Source organism: Podarcis filfolensis (assembly GCF_964270895.1).
Source record: "Podarcis filfolensis genome assembly, chromosome: 5".
In the NCBI taxonomy this organism is placed as follows: domain Eukaryota; kingdom Metazoa; phylum Chordata; class Lepidosauria; order Squamata; family Lacertidae; genus Podarcis; species Podarcis filfolensis.
Window position 1 is genome coordinate 43,496,110 of NC_139608.1, and position 13,108 is coordinate 43,509,217.

Consider the following 13,108-nt stretch of genomic DNA (forward strand, 5'->3'; position numbering starts at 1 on the left):
AGATGTTTGATACAGTCTCATCCAAGAATACAGAAAGCTTTACACAAATCCAGCTACACCACTGTCTGGTCCCTATCTGCCTCAGGTCCAGCAGATTACATCAGGAGGGATCCAGCTTGTCCAAAGTGCTCCAAATGAGCCCTCTAAACTCGTATCTTAGTTTTTTTCCACCTCTCTTCCTCCTCCCATTGCTCAGTAATTGCTTTCCAGGTGTGATGCAAAGGTAGATGCATGGGAAAGGATCAGAACTTTATTTGTTCAGACCCGCTGCACTGCTTGAAGACAATACCCAGAAAGCCTTTCATCCTGGCTGCCTCCCGAGTTTGGAACAATGAAACAACAGCTTGGTCCCAAATCCCTCGGCTTGTCAACGGTACCTGCCCCAGAGGGATGACCCACGTTTGCCCTGTGATGTCAGACTTACGATATGCTCTTATTTAGAATCAGAGGAGAAGCTCTCTCCCTCCTCTCTCTGCATTGGCAGCAGTTAAGTTCAGCAGACTCCTTTTGTAGGAAACACTTAGCTAGGCTCACTCATTATTTCTCTAAGTCACCTCTCGACTCACACAACTGTAGTACAGTCACCCACCCACCCACCCGTTTTTCAGCTGTACTGTAGAACAAGTGGAGGAGAGAACTTTGTTCTGGAATGGCTCCAAGGGTCTGGCCTGTCTCTATTCTGCGTGCTCTTTTGTATGCTGCCAAGGAATGGAATTTGGTGTTTCAAAATGAAATATTGTGAACTTAACTGTTTGGAATGTATCACCCTGAAAAGGGTAAAGAAACCCCAACACTCCCAATTCAAGAGAGCACTACGCAAAAAATGCATCCTGGGACGCGGTTGGCGCTGTGGGTTAAACCACAGAGCCTAGGACTTGCCGATCAGAAGGTCGGCGGTTCAAATCCCTCCGATGGGGTGAGCTCCCATTGCTCGGTCCCTGCTCCTGTCAACCTAGCAGTTCAAAAGCATGTCAAAGTGCAAGTAGATAAATAGGTACTCCTCTGGTGGGAAGGTAAACGGCGTTTCCGTGCGCTGCTCTGGTTCACCAGAAGTGGCTTTGTCATGCTGGCCACATGATCCGGAAGCTGTATGCCGGCTCCCTCGGCCAATAAAGCCAGATGAGCGCCGCAACCCCAGAGTCGGCCACGACTAGACCTAATGGTCAGGGGTCCCTTTACCTTTACCTAGTAACCATGTGGAGGACTTAACACACAATGAACCACACATGGAGCCACTGAAAAGTATTTTCTCACAACTGTATTCTACATGGCAGGTGTAATATTTTGAAAGCCTTTTACTCCGTCTGCATAAGCCCAGCCAAGTACAGCATCTTTAAGGAGTGTGACATACATCCCTGGTGACAGATGGCACTGATGTGGATACATGGCACATACTGCACAGGGTCTTCCCAGTGGTGGCTCTTCATTTAGGAGCAATTTATTTTACTTCTTATCTATCTATCATGGGGAGCCACTACAGAAAAGGCCCATTCTCGTGTTGCCACCCTCCAAACCTCTTGTGAAGGAGACACACGAAGAAGGGCCTCAGATGATGATCACAGAGTCCAGGTTGGTTTATAGGGGGAGAGGCGGTCCTTGAAGTAAAGCCATTTCTGTTTTACCCAGGCATCTGATGGCTGAAATATGCCATTTCCGGCAACCTTTAAAAGATTAACTGTGAGAGTATGTGATTGTTCTTAGATCATTTTAATATGTTTATAGATGTTTTATATCAATATTATTTTTAACATGTTTTTATTTGTATTGTTTTATTGTTGTGCTTGCTGCCCTGGGCTCCTTTGGGAGGAAGGATGAAATAGACATTTGACAAATGACTACAAATAAACATCATACTAAAACAGATGCAAAATGTAATAAGTTTTAAAATACACTGCGGTGTGGACAGTGCTGCTACAGGGAAGATTTTTCAGCAGCCTCTGTATGAAAGCTATAATGTTCCAATATAGTCTCCAGAAATCCCTGAAATCCTGTGTGAACTTAATCTTCTTTTGAGAGATTGCCTTGGGCACTTGAAAAGGCCCAGCTCGCATGGCACATCATTTCCTTCCATTTCCTTCACCATCCTAAATTGTATCACGTTTTTGTTAATGCTGGCTCCCGCAGCATGCTAGAAAGCCTGCCAGGGTTCTACCTTCTGCTGTGGTTTGTTTCTGGAATGTAAATTGTTGAAACGTGTATTCGCCTACTTCTTAATCTGCCTTTCCTGCCTGATATTTGTCTAATGTTGTTAATGAGAGTCTGATCCACACAGGAGCCAGCAGAGGTGTGACAGAACTGTGCAGCAAACTATAATCAAACAACTGTTTTGTCAGGTATGTTAGCCTCTATTCTGTCGTGCTAAAAGGGATGCATGAGAATCAGCCCTTCTCCCATTTTGAGACAAGCGAGGAGCTGGCAGACCCTCCAAGTGTTCCTGTTTTCCAGGGACAGTTCCAGATTTACAGAAACTGTCCTAATTTCTGATTTGATCCCGGAATGTCCCACTTTCCAGTCAGATGGGCAGGCTAATAATAATAATAATAATAATAATAATTAATAATGGAATAGTACATCCCTATTTCCATCAGACAAATGTTGGAGGGTATGGATGCTCTGGAACTCAGAGACCAAGGAGCTAAACTCAGAGACCAAGGAGCTATTATATCAGCACTTAGTAGCTAGGAACTGTTTTTTAAATGTCTATAAAAGACCTAACAGTTCCTCCTTTGCCTAGAGCTGCTCAAAGCTGAGATGCAGAGCATGCATAGGGCTTGCCTCTTCTGCCATGTTGGCCTGAGAGATGGGAGACCTCAAGCTCTGTATCGACAGGCCTGAGCACTGCCGACATTCCTGTAGTCCCAGATGGTGGGTGGGAGTGTTCAGAGATGGGATGGATGTCGCAACAAGGAACAGTGGGATCCCAGTACTGGAGCCTCTTTCTGGGAATGCAGCCTCTGCTCGTGAGTCAGGAGGTACTGAGTATGCAGGTTTCCCATAGGGTCCTGCTCTCCCTTCCTCAGTAGAGAAGGTTTCATTGGGGCTGAGGTCTGAATCCTGATGGGCCCTGACAGTCTTGCCTAGTCTGCCAATTGCCAAATCAGCATCTTGTCATTCTGTGGTTCTTGCTTTTCATTATCTTTTCAAATCATTATTCATTATCTCAGTAATAGAAGGGCCATAGCTCAGTGACAGAGCACATGCTTTGCATACAGAAATCTCCAACTTCGCTTTCTGGCATCTCTAAAGAAAATAAATAGGATACCAGGGATGGAGATGGTTAGCGGGTAACCTAGGGGGCCTGAGCCCCTGGTCTTTTGCACCAGGGCCTGATCTCCTGCTCCTTTTCCCAAACTGCAGTGCTGGTGAGAACCCATCCACCCACCATCTTAATTTGCCCAGAGGCATCTATACATATAAATAAGTACATGCTAATTTTATGCAAATTTCTGCCCATGCCTTGTGTTGGACACATTTAGTAAAACAGATCCAGACAGAACAAGCAAATTGTGTCACATGTCACAGAGGAGTGTGTGTGGGGAGAGAGAGAGAGAGAGAGAGAGAGAGAGAGAGAGAACAACACACACACACAGCATCAGCCTCAAAAGATACACCACTCTAACAGGGACAGAAGGGAAATTCCTTTCTCAAGCCAAACGTAGTGACCAATAGATAGAGCCAGGAACCTCATTTCATTTTCTTAGCCTCCTCCTGTTTTCTTAGCGTGCGTCAGCAAAAGCCTACCTTACACAATATACTGTCTCCAATAAATTAACTTTTCAGAGGTGGGAGAATTCTTTTCCACAGCTGAACCTCCGGTTTGATTAACTGTATCTCCCTCCCTTTATTTCTCAAGAGGTAAAGTTAAGCATTTCAGAGCCAAAATATCCTCTTCCTTCCACCCACTTCACTTAAGGAAACAAAAAAAGCAAAAACAGAAGAACCATCAAACACAGAGCCACACAGCATTTAGCCAAGATCAGAGTGAACAGATTAAAAAAAGATGGTAGCCATAAAAGCACCAGCTGTGCCATGCAGTGCCAGAGATTAGAAAAAGCCACCATTTTCCTTAACAGAGCCAACGCTCAAACAAAAAGAAGTGCAACTTGTTCATGGTAAGTTTCATTCTCTCTAGTCCCCCCCCCCCCTTCTAAGCAACCAGGGCTGTGAACCCACTCCCACTTATTCCACATCCAGTGTGCTCCCACCAGTGGCGTAGCATGGGCTGTCAGCACCTGGGGCAAGGCAAGTAATTTGCGCCCCCTAACCCGTGGATTTGCGCCCCCTAACCCGTGGATTTGCTCCCCCTAACCCTAACCCCCAGATGTTGCGCCCGGTGCGGCCGGCCCCCCCTGCACCCCCCATGCTACGCCACTGGCTCCCACAGCTGGTTTGGGAAGCAGTGTACACATGGCATTAGCCACAATCCATATCTTCGCTATATATATTCTGTCATTTCTTAGGAAACCCTGTTTTGATGTGTTTTTCGAAAGGCGAGCTCCAGTCCACATTGAGAAAAAGAATGACCTTGCTGGTAATGTGTACACAGCCCAAGTCACATAACTCTCACCACTTCTGTGTGTACAATCTGAGCAATCCTTTGATATAATCTATCAGGAGCAGATCAGTCAGTCTCCTTGTTATTTAACACCTCGGCCACCCATTGTTCTGGCTCCCAAATGGCGTGAAGAGTGCTTTATTTGTTATAAGCAGCTCAGCCCATTGGCTGGGCCAAGCAGCCTGTCAGCCAGGGCCACCTGGGTGGAGACCCATAAAGATGAAATATTATGCCCATATTCCTTTGTTTATCCAAGGATGCTGTTTGCTAAATCTCCAGCAGAGGATCCAATCTGTGCAGTTGGGACTACAACCAATAGTCTTTATAGGTTAGCCAGTTCTTTAATGTCTCATTTATTTTAAAGTATTGTCCCGCTCTTCTCTCCTCTCCTAGTCTTATTCTTAATAAAATCTATCTTTAATTTGGCTTTGAGGCTGAGACTGTATTGGTAACAAGAAAATGTGTGCCTCAGCTCACTGGCTCCATATGGACTTGTGCCTAAGGAGAAGCACGAGGAACACAATTTTCTCTGGTCCTGTGGAGGCAGGAGTGTGTTAATAGCAGGCCACCTCACCCAGGTAGAGAACTGGCTCATAGCTCTGGCCTCCTTTCCTGGCCAAAATCAGTGGAAGAAGGAAGGTGGTGTGGCAGACTAATGAACAATGTTGGCATGACTGGTCTCCCTCACAGGGCATTTGTGGTGAGATGGGCACTACAACTGGCATATCCAGAACAAAGCAGAACCCCTTATATTCCCACAGACTCTGGTGTCACTGCCTCCGAGACCTAAAGTTGTGCAAAGTAAACATATGGCTCCATTTCTTAACTTCTTATACTTGATCTCAGCCAAAAGGACTTCTGCTTGTTAGGCTGCTCCCAGACCTGAGGCAAGGATGAGCTGGTTGGCATCCGTCTGTCTCAGCAGACAATGGAGGACTGTGAGTAAGATCCACCTCCAGCCAAAGAGGGCCCATGGCACAACACAAGGATAAGTGCCTCCAACTCAAATAATCAGTCTTTTTTTCATTTGGCTGGATTGCAAGTTTACCCCACGCAAGAGGGCAAACCAATCTCAAGCTGCTTTGAGTACGATCAAAATACAAGTGATGCTACTGAGCGCCACCAACATTTGGGTTGTGCTTACCCACTAAGAGGCATTAGTATATGGTTACAAATTTGAGGGGTGTTTACTTGATGCTTCCCACACTGTGTACCATCTCCCCAAATTGCCTATGTGTTCACCAAGACAGATTTGAGAGGCATAGATTTGAAAGGGCTCACAGGCAAAGCTACTCAAACACACACATGGAAACAGCGATCCACATATCCATTAGTGCCCTGGAGTGGACACAGCCATAGTAAATGTCATCATGAAATAGGAAATCCATGTGGTGCCGTCTTTTCAGGCTGAATGAATTCCCTTAATGTTTAAGGTGCATTTCTGCTTCTCTCTCCTAGGCCTGCCTGTCCGTGACATGTGATTGGAGCTTGACACAAAAAGAGATTGTACTCAGTCAGCAAAGAACCGAAATGCAATACTAATGCCATTTCCGTAAGCTGCTCAAAGCAAAGGGAGCTCTTTCGCCATCTCAGAGGTGGCTGCATTTCAGTGATTAGTAGATAAATGTGGGCTTATAAATCACAGTGAAAACAAGGCCAAGAGGAGTCTTGAATACGGGAGAGCACTTCTGAATCGACAAACCTTTGGACAATAGGATCTCTGAGTCAATTGCCTTGGAAGCTTCTCTTGCTGTTCCCCCTGGATTCAGCATTCTGGCTCCGTCTCTGGGTCAAACTCCACTGTGCAAAACTGCCTGACACAGCTTTGCTCACGCCAGCCACGTGGGTATTTTGGTCCATTTCCTCCTGCACTGCAGCAGGCTTGTGTTTGGCTCAGATGCTCCTGGCCTCATTAGAGGTCTGGATGGTAACTGGGAACAGCCTGTTTTGCTGTCCAAGACCTTCCACACTGCAAAAGCCCTGGGGGAGGCAGGGAATGTGTTTCCCTCTGATGTAGCCCACACCTCTGCACTTCCACTCCTCACTAAGGTGTGCATTTTGCTTCAGTCGCCAAAGCGTTCCACATCCTGCAGCGTTGGGGGAGCTTTCGCCTGCTTCCCTACCAAGCTTATTAATTTAATGAGGAGGAAGGCTCCCTCTTAGCAATTACTGCGGCAGCAAACTCCCCCTGCAACCTTAGTCTAGCTAGAGAGATTTTGAAGTGACCCGGTGACCACATGATATGCTTGAGGCAAAAGAAAATACGTACGTTCGAAACATCAGCTGCCTTGGCAGGGCAGGCGCCATGTTTGAAACAAAAACGGCCCTATGCTGGGTAAGCAAGTGTTCAAGGAATAAGTTTTGCAATCAGATCAGCAGTATAATTTCAGTGGTGGAATGGATTCTGGGTGCAGGGAGCAAGGAGCAGGCAGGTATTGCAGTTTTGCACACAGCAGTTTTTACCCTTGCTCCATGATGGCAAGGCAATTGCTACAGAAGAAGTGCTCTAATGAGAGACTCAGCAGCACAGCCTATCCAATGTTTTAACAAGCCTTATGTCCAACAGCAAATAAAACAGGAGCCTACACCACCTAGCACCTTGCTGAAATCTGCTAGTGATCCTTACTTACATGCCAAATACAGCATTTGCTGAAATGTCAAAGGATTCGGAGACTAGAGCATTTGAATGTATAGCTGAACCTTTCAGGACCATCCAGACAGGTGTATTCTGCAACATGCTCTTGACATGATAATAGTGCATTAGTTGTGAGTTTATTCTGCTTTATTAGTTGCTCTGCGATGCTTCCTCCATCTGCCACATTACTGCTGTCTAGAGTGGCTATAGCATAACAAAGTCAGGGCATAAAGAAAAGAAAAAAGAAAAGAAACCAGAACATATGTGGCATGAAAAGTTACAGGATTTCAACAGGAAGCTACAGGATATACACTGATTGGAAATGAAGCAGCATGGTTGCCTCAAAACCATTGCAGGCACAAATTATTGAAAACGGATTGCATATGACCACAACAGGAGAACAAATCATCATAAGGAAGGGCCATATCTCAATGGTAGGACATCTGCTTTGTATGCAGAAGGTCCAAGTTTCAATCACCAGCATCTCAAAGTAAGGCTGGGTGTGTACCTGTTTACAACAGCTTCCTGTGTTCCTACAAATGCCCTTAGGTAAGACTTGATGGTTTGGTGTACGCGCAAAAGTCAGAATTTTCCATATTTGAAAAGTGCCATATTTGTTGCCAGCATTAGGGGATTTCTCCGTGCTAGAAAGGCAGTGATCCTGGCTGCGGATTACATACTCTGTGTTGTTCTGCTGCATAGGTGCCTGGACTCCTGGCTCAAAGATTAGCCCTGACAGCACCATTGCTTCCCAATTCAGTAATAATGTAGGCCCTAATTACAGATCTTGGTGCACAGAGCAGGGAGCAGTTCCAAATGCAGCTATCAAAAGATGGTGCTTTATTTACTGTACATCTATTTCCTGTTTCTACTATTCCTAATATTGTTTTTATATAAAAGAACACAAACCACAGTATGCTCCCCTTTTAGTAGCATACCTTATTCTCAATTTAAATCACTGGAAAATAAGACATGCCGCATGATTCCATTCATTTTTACTCAGAACTAAATCCTGCTGAGTTAAATTGGACATTTCCAAGTAGGCCTGTTGTCACCATGCCAGCTCTTAGTTGCAAGCTCTTCTAATGACCAGCTGGGATGGAAACAGTTGAACGAATGAAGGTGCCAAATGCTGCTGGTTTCTCCACTGTGCAAGTGGGAGGACCTTGCATCCCTTCTCTTCCCAGCTGCTATATCCTGAAGGAATGACTGCTGCCTAGTGACAATTGATGGAGGAAGGAGCCTGGCTTCTCAGCTGAGCAGGTGATGGTCCAGCATCTCTTCTCTTCCTCCCTCTGCTGCAGCCAATGTGGTGTTATTCTGAAGCATTCTGGGAAATTCAAATGACACCCAGTTCCCAGACCAAGTGCCTGAGTGCCCTAAGAGTACATTCAAACCTGGAGCAAGCCCTGTGTCTTAGGCAGTACCGTAGTAGAAAAGGTTGGTTCAAGGAAAAAACAGGTATATAAAAAGAATTCCAGGATGCCACGGTCCAAGTTTGGGGCAAGTACTCTTTGGTGAGAGAACCCCAGCAGAGATCTAAAGCATGTGAAAGTTTGAGAAGGCCTTTGGGTAGTAACTGATGGAGGCTGAGAATGTAGAAGGGGTTACAGCCTTGCTGAGGTTAAAAATCTGTGCTCTTGAGAATGCTGAAACTAGTCCTATAGGGGTGGAACTATCCTCTCAGCTGACCTGCCCGGAATTGGCAGAGGGCTGGGGGAACAAAGCAAGGGTTTTGTGTGTAGGGTGACTGTTAAGGGTGTCAAACCGTGTGAATGTGGTGAGTAATGCATGAAGGTTTATCTGCTCTCTACAGAACTTGGTCCTGCCTACCACATGTAGCAAAGCCTTGACCATTCCCTGACCCACCCGCAAAGGTGGCTTTCAGGGGGCAAAGCCTTCCCATCTTACAGGTTGAAAAGTAGCTATTCTCTGCATTTCAAGATCACAAATGAAAAAACATACTCAGAACTATATACAAGTGTTAATTATTTTAGCAGAAAGAAAAAGACACCTCAAGCATAACCTGTTGCGATTAACACCTGCTCTTCTCTCTCTTGTTGACTCAGATCGCCCTAACTCCTTCCTTTATTTTTCTAATAAAGAGATGGATTGCTCTTTTTGGGTTGCAAATGTTGTTGCAGAAGAAGAGCTAGACATGTCCAGACTGAGATTTTACTTATTTTATTATGTAAAATATATACACTGTTAGCATCACTCCTCCAGATGTTCTCACCTGCTTGTGTGAGAGCTGGAGACTGAAAGCATTTGATTTTCTCCCAGCTGGTAACAATCCAACACAGCAAGGGTGAGTCGCACCCCCTGCCCAAACTAGGGCAGAGATTTATGCAATAATATATACCGAAAAATCCTCTCCACTCTTCTGCATTATCAGTCCACCTTCAGACTCTACAAATGCTTCGTGTTCTCTGGGTCCAAGCTAGATGTGTCATGGGAGCAATTTTGATCAGTGAAAACAGAGCAGGAGGAAGAATTAAGCCCCTCACCCATTGCATTTGTTTCAATCCAGTCAGCAGCCTTCCGCAGCTCCTTAAAAGTGAAAGAGAGATATTGGGAAAGTTATATTAGACACATGGAAAGGACTGGGGGCCGGGAGGGGAGGAGAGAAACTTAAATTGTAACTTCAGTTGAAACCAAATCTCATTTGCCCGTAACAGGTTGCATGAAGGAACCATCTACATAGAGAAACAACCATAAAAGGGATTAAGCAGATCTCTACTTTCAAGGCTGTGTTAAAGGACTTAACAACCACAGTGGAAACACTGGCTCTCGTCTAGGGATGGGGGCATCTGCCAATTTTAGTTTAATTTTCTATATTAAATTGTTTGCCACATTTCTATATCAGTTTGCAACTGATGTCCAGCTTCTTCAGAATGAAAGTCAGCAGAGACTGTGGTGCCTTTCAGATATATGGTTTTATTTATGCATAGATACAACCTGAGCATAGGATGTGGGGGCTCACAGCATTTACACTCCCAGCGACCTTATCTCCCCTTCAAATTTTCAGTTGCATAGGGAAACAGTCTACCCATTTGTTCTATGGCACAGAGCAACTTCTTTGGAGATACTAAATCATGGTACTTAACTAGCTCGCCAAAGCCATTCTCTTCAAAAAAGGAACATGTTTCACCAGCTTCAGGATCCCAAGAATGGGAAGGGACCCCCCCACACACAAACTCATAACAATGCATTTTTGGCAACCAGTTTCCCCTCACATAATGCGTTTGTTATTATTTCTGCAAATAAATGCATGTTTATGCTTGCTTCCTCTAGTACACACATTTCTGTATACATTTTCTGGTTGAAGAACAGCACTGCAAAACTCAGAGCAGTGTGCATTTTGAAGGCTGGCTGCATCACATCTTGTTTGGGGAAGCGCAAATTTGGTGATTTCATATTGAAATTTTAACTGAACCAAACTTACCCTGCGTCTGCACTCTGGTCCACTCCGCACTGGTAGTCAAAGGGCCATGAACATTTATCACTAGGCAACAGCTGCTGGATACAGTTTGGAGACCATAGGAGGGTTCTCAGCATAACTTCTGCTCAGCAGACAAAGCTGGATTTCCCCCAAAAGGATTGTTTCCAGGTGTGCAAGAATTCTCATAGATATAGCAGAGCCAAAGGTTTCTTTACAAGGTACAAGAATCACAAAATTGTAGAGCTGGAGAATTCAGACTTACTCAGCCAGCACTAATTTTGATGGCAACTGTTTTAGGGAGGCATCATTAACATAGAAATCTGGATGGGGCGGATTTTGGCTTCGGATTGTTTAAGGCAGGTGGCTTCCATGAAAATGAATGTAAACTGGCCTTCTCCCTGTTGAAGTTGCTTCCTGCTTGGTGTTTGTGTGTCTCTCTGTTTAATACCTGGCTGAGGATCAACTGTTCTACAGATGTCTCCACCCCACCAAGGTAAGGATTGTTAAAATAATTCTCTGGGCAGTATCTGGGAAAAGGAGAAGGGGAATTTGGTTCAAGTTTTCCAGGCAATAACATCTCCATGTTAGAAAAGGTAATCTGCCCTCCGTTAACTTAATCCTTTTAAAGAATAATTCAAAAAGTATTATCGTGGGAATTGGCACCATTGCTTAGTGCGGCTTGCTTATTAAATATATGCTTTTGCAAAAATACTGAGACATTTCCCCCCCGGTGCGCAGGAGCTGCATGTGTTCATTTCACTGCAGGCACTTGTACTGCCATATCTAACACAGGTGTGAAGGGAAGGAAGCCAAGGAGAGCTCTTCTGGAGACATCATATCCCGCTCATGAACTTTTATCTAGGACAGGGGTAGGCAACCTAAGGTCCGTAGGCCGGATGCGGCCCAACAGCCTTCTAAATCCGGCCTGCGGACAGTCCGGGAATCAGTGTGTTTTTACATGAGTAGAATGTGCCCTTAATTAAAATGCATCTCTGGGTCATTTGTGGGGAATAGAAATTCGTTCATTTCCCCCCAAAAAATATAGTCTGGCCCATCACATGGTCTGAGGGACGGTGGACCGGCCCACAGCTGAAAAAGGTTGCTGACCCCTGATCTAGGAGCTTGATCCAGAAAGCAAATCCCAGGGTAGGAATGTGAAGGAATGTGAAGGAAATGAAAGGCATATATATATATATATATATATATATATATATATATATATGCCCTGTGGAATGCCCTCCCACCAGATGTCAAAGAGAACAACAACTACCAGACTTTTAGAAGACATCTGAAGGCAGCCCTGTTCAGGGAAGCTTTTAATGTTTGATGCATTACTGTATTTTAATATTTTGTTGGAAGCCGCCCAGAGTGGCTGGGGAAGCCCAGCCAGATGGGCGGGGTGTAAATAATATATTATTATTATTATTATTATTATTATTATTATTATTATTATTATATAGTTTAAACCTACTACCAGTACAGCGATCCTTTAAATCTTTTTCAGTCAAAGCATTCAGACACTTTGGTTCATCCTGTCCTTGTGTTGAAGGCAAAATGTAGGTGCTTGCTTCCAGTTTTGTGGAGTAACAATGTAGAATTTGGGCATACCTAGACTGTAATAAGGTCAGAACGATAAGGCCTGTTACTCCCAAGCAAAGAGCACTCAGCCACCTGGGCTGCCTTTCCTTTTTGTCCCTCCTATATAGTGCCTAGGACTGCCAACCTATACCCACCTACTGGGGAACAGGCTCCACGCTGACCCCATTGTGATTTATTTCCTGGTGGCCATGATATAGGAAAGTCCGAATGAAAGCAAAGTGAAGTTGGTTTTGCAGCAGTGGGGGATGGGGGGTTTAGAGGAGTTTTGTAGTTTTATGCTAAGCTATATTTTCTTGCAGAACATTATGATCCGAAGCTTTTTTTTTTTTTTTTGGAGCGATTTTGTTGATTATTGTTAATAATTTGCCAGATGGTTACATAAAAAATACTGAATAAAGAAAATCGATAAAAAAGAGCATACAAAGGAGTCCTTTTAACAAAAACATCCTCTGCACCTGAATGTAAAGTGAGATGACAGAGCCACAGCCCTTGTTTTCAAATGCAGCAGTAAACAAAAGAGAGATGCATCTCAAATACTTTGGAAAATAATTGTTTATTATTAGATGAGCTCAACACATTTCAGCTCAACTGCCTTATCGAAGTTTCCTTACAATCTGCTCAAAAACAATCCATTTCAGAGAACGTGCAGGCAAAAGCTCTTAATCAGGCATACTCACTCATGTTTTCTCTGGGATAAATCAGCTCTTTTCCAATCCAAGCCAATGGAAAGGCTAGCCAGGTTCTTTTTCGCAGGACAGCACTTGCTGATTTAGCTGGGATGGGATTCATTCACCAAGGAGTGGATCACAACACATTAATAGGTTCAAGAAAATAGGATTCTGTTAATGTTACTGACTACCACAATGGAAGGGAAGCT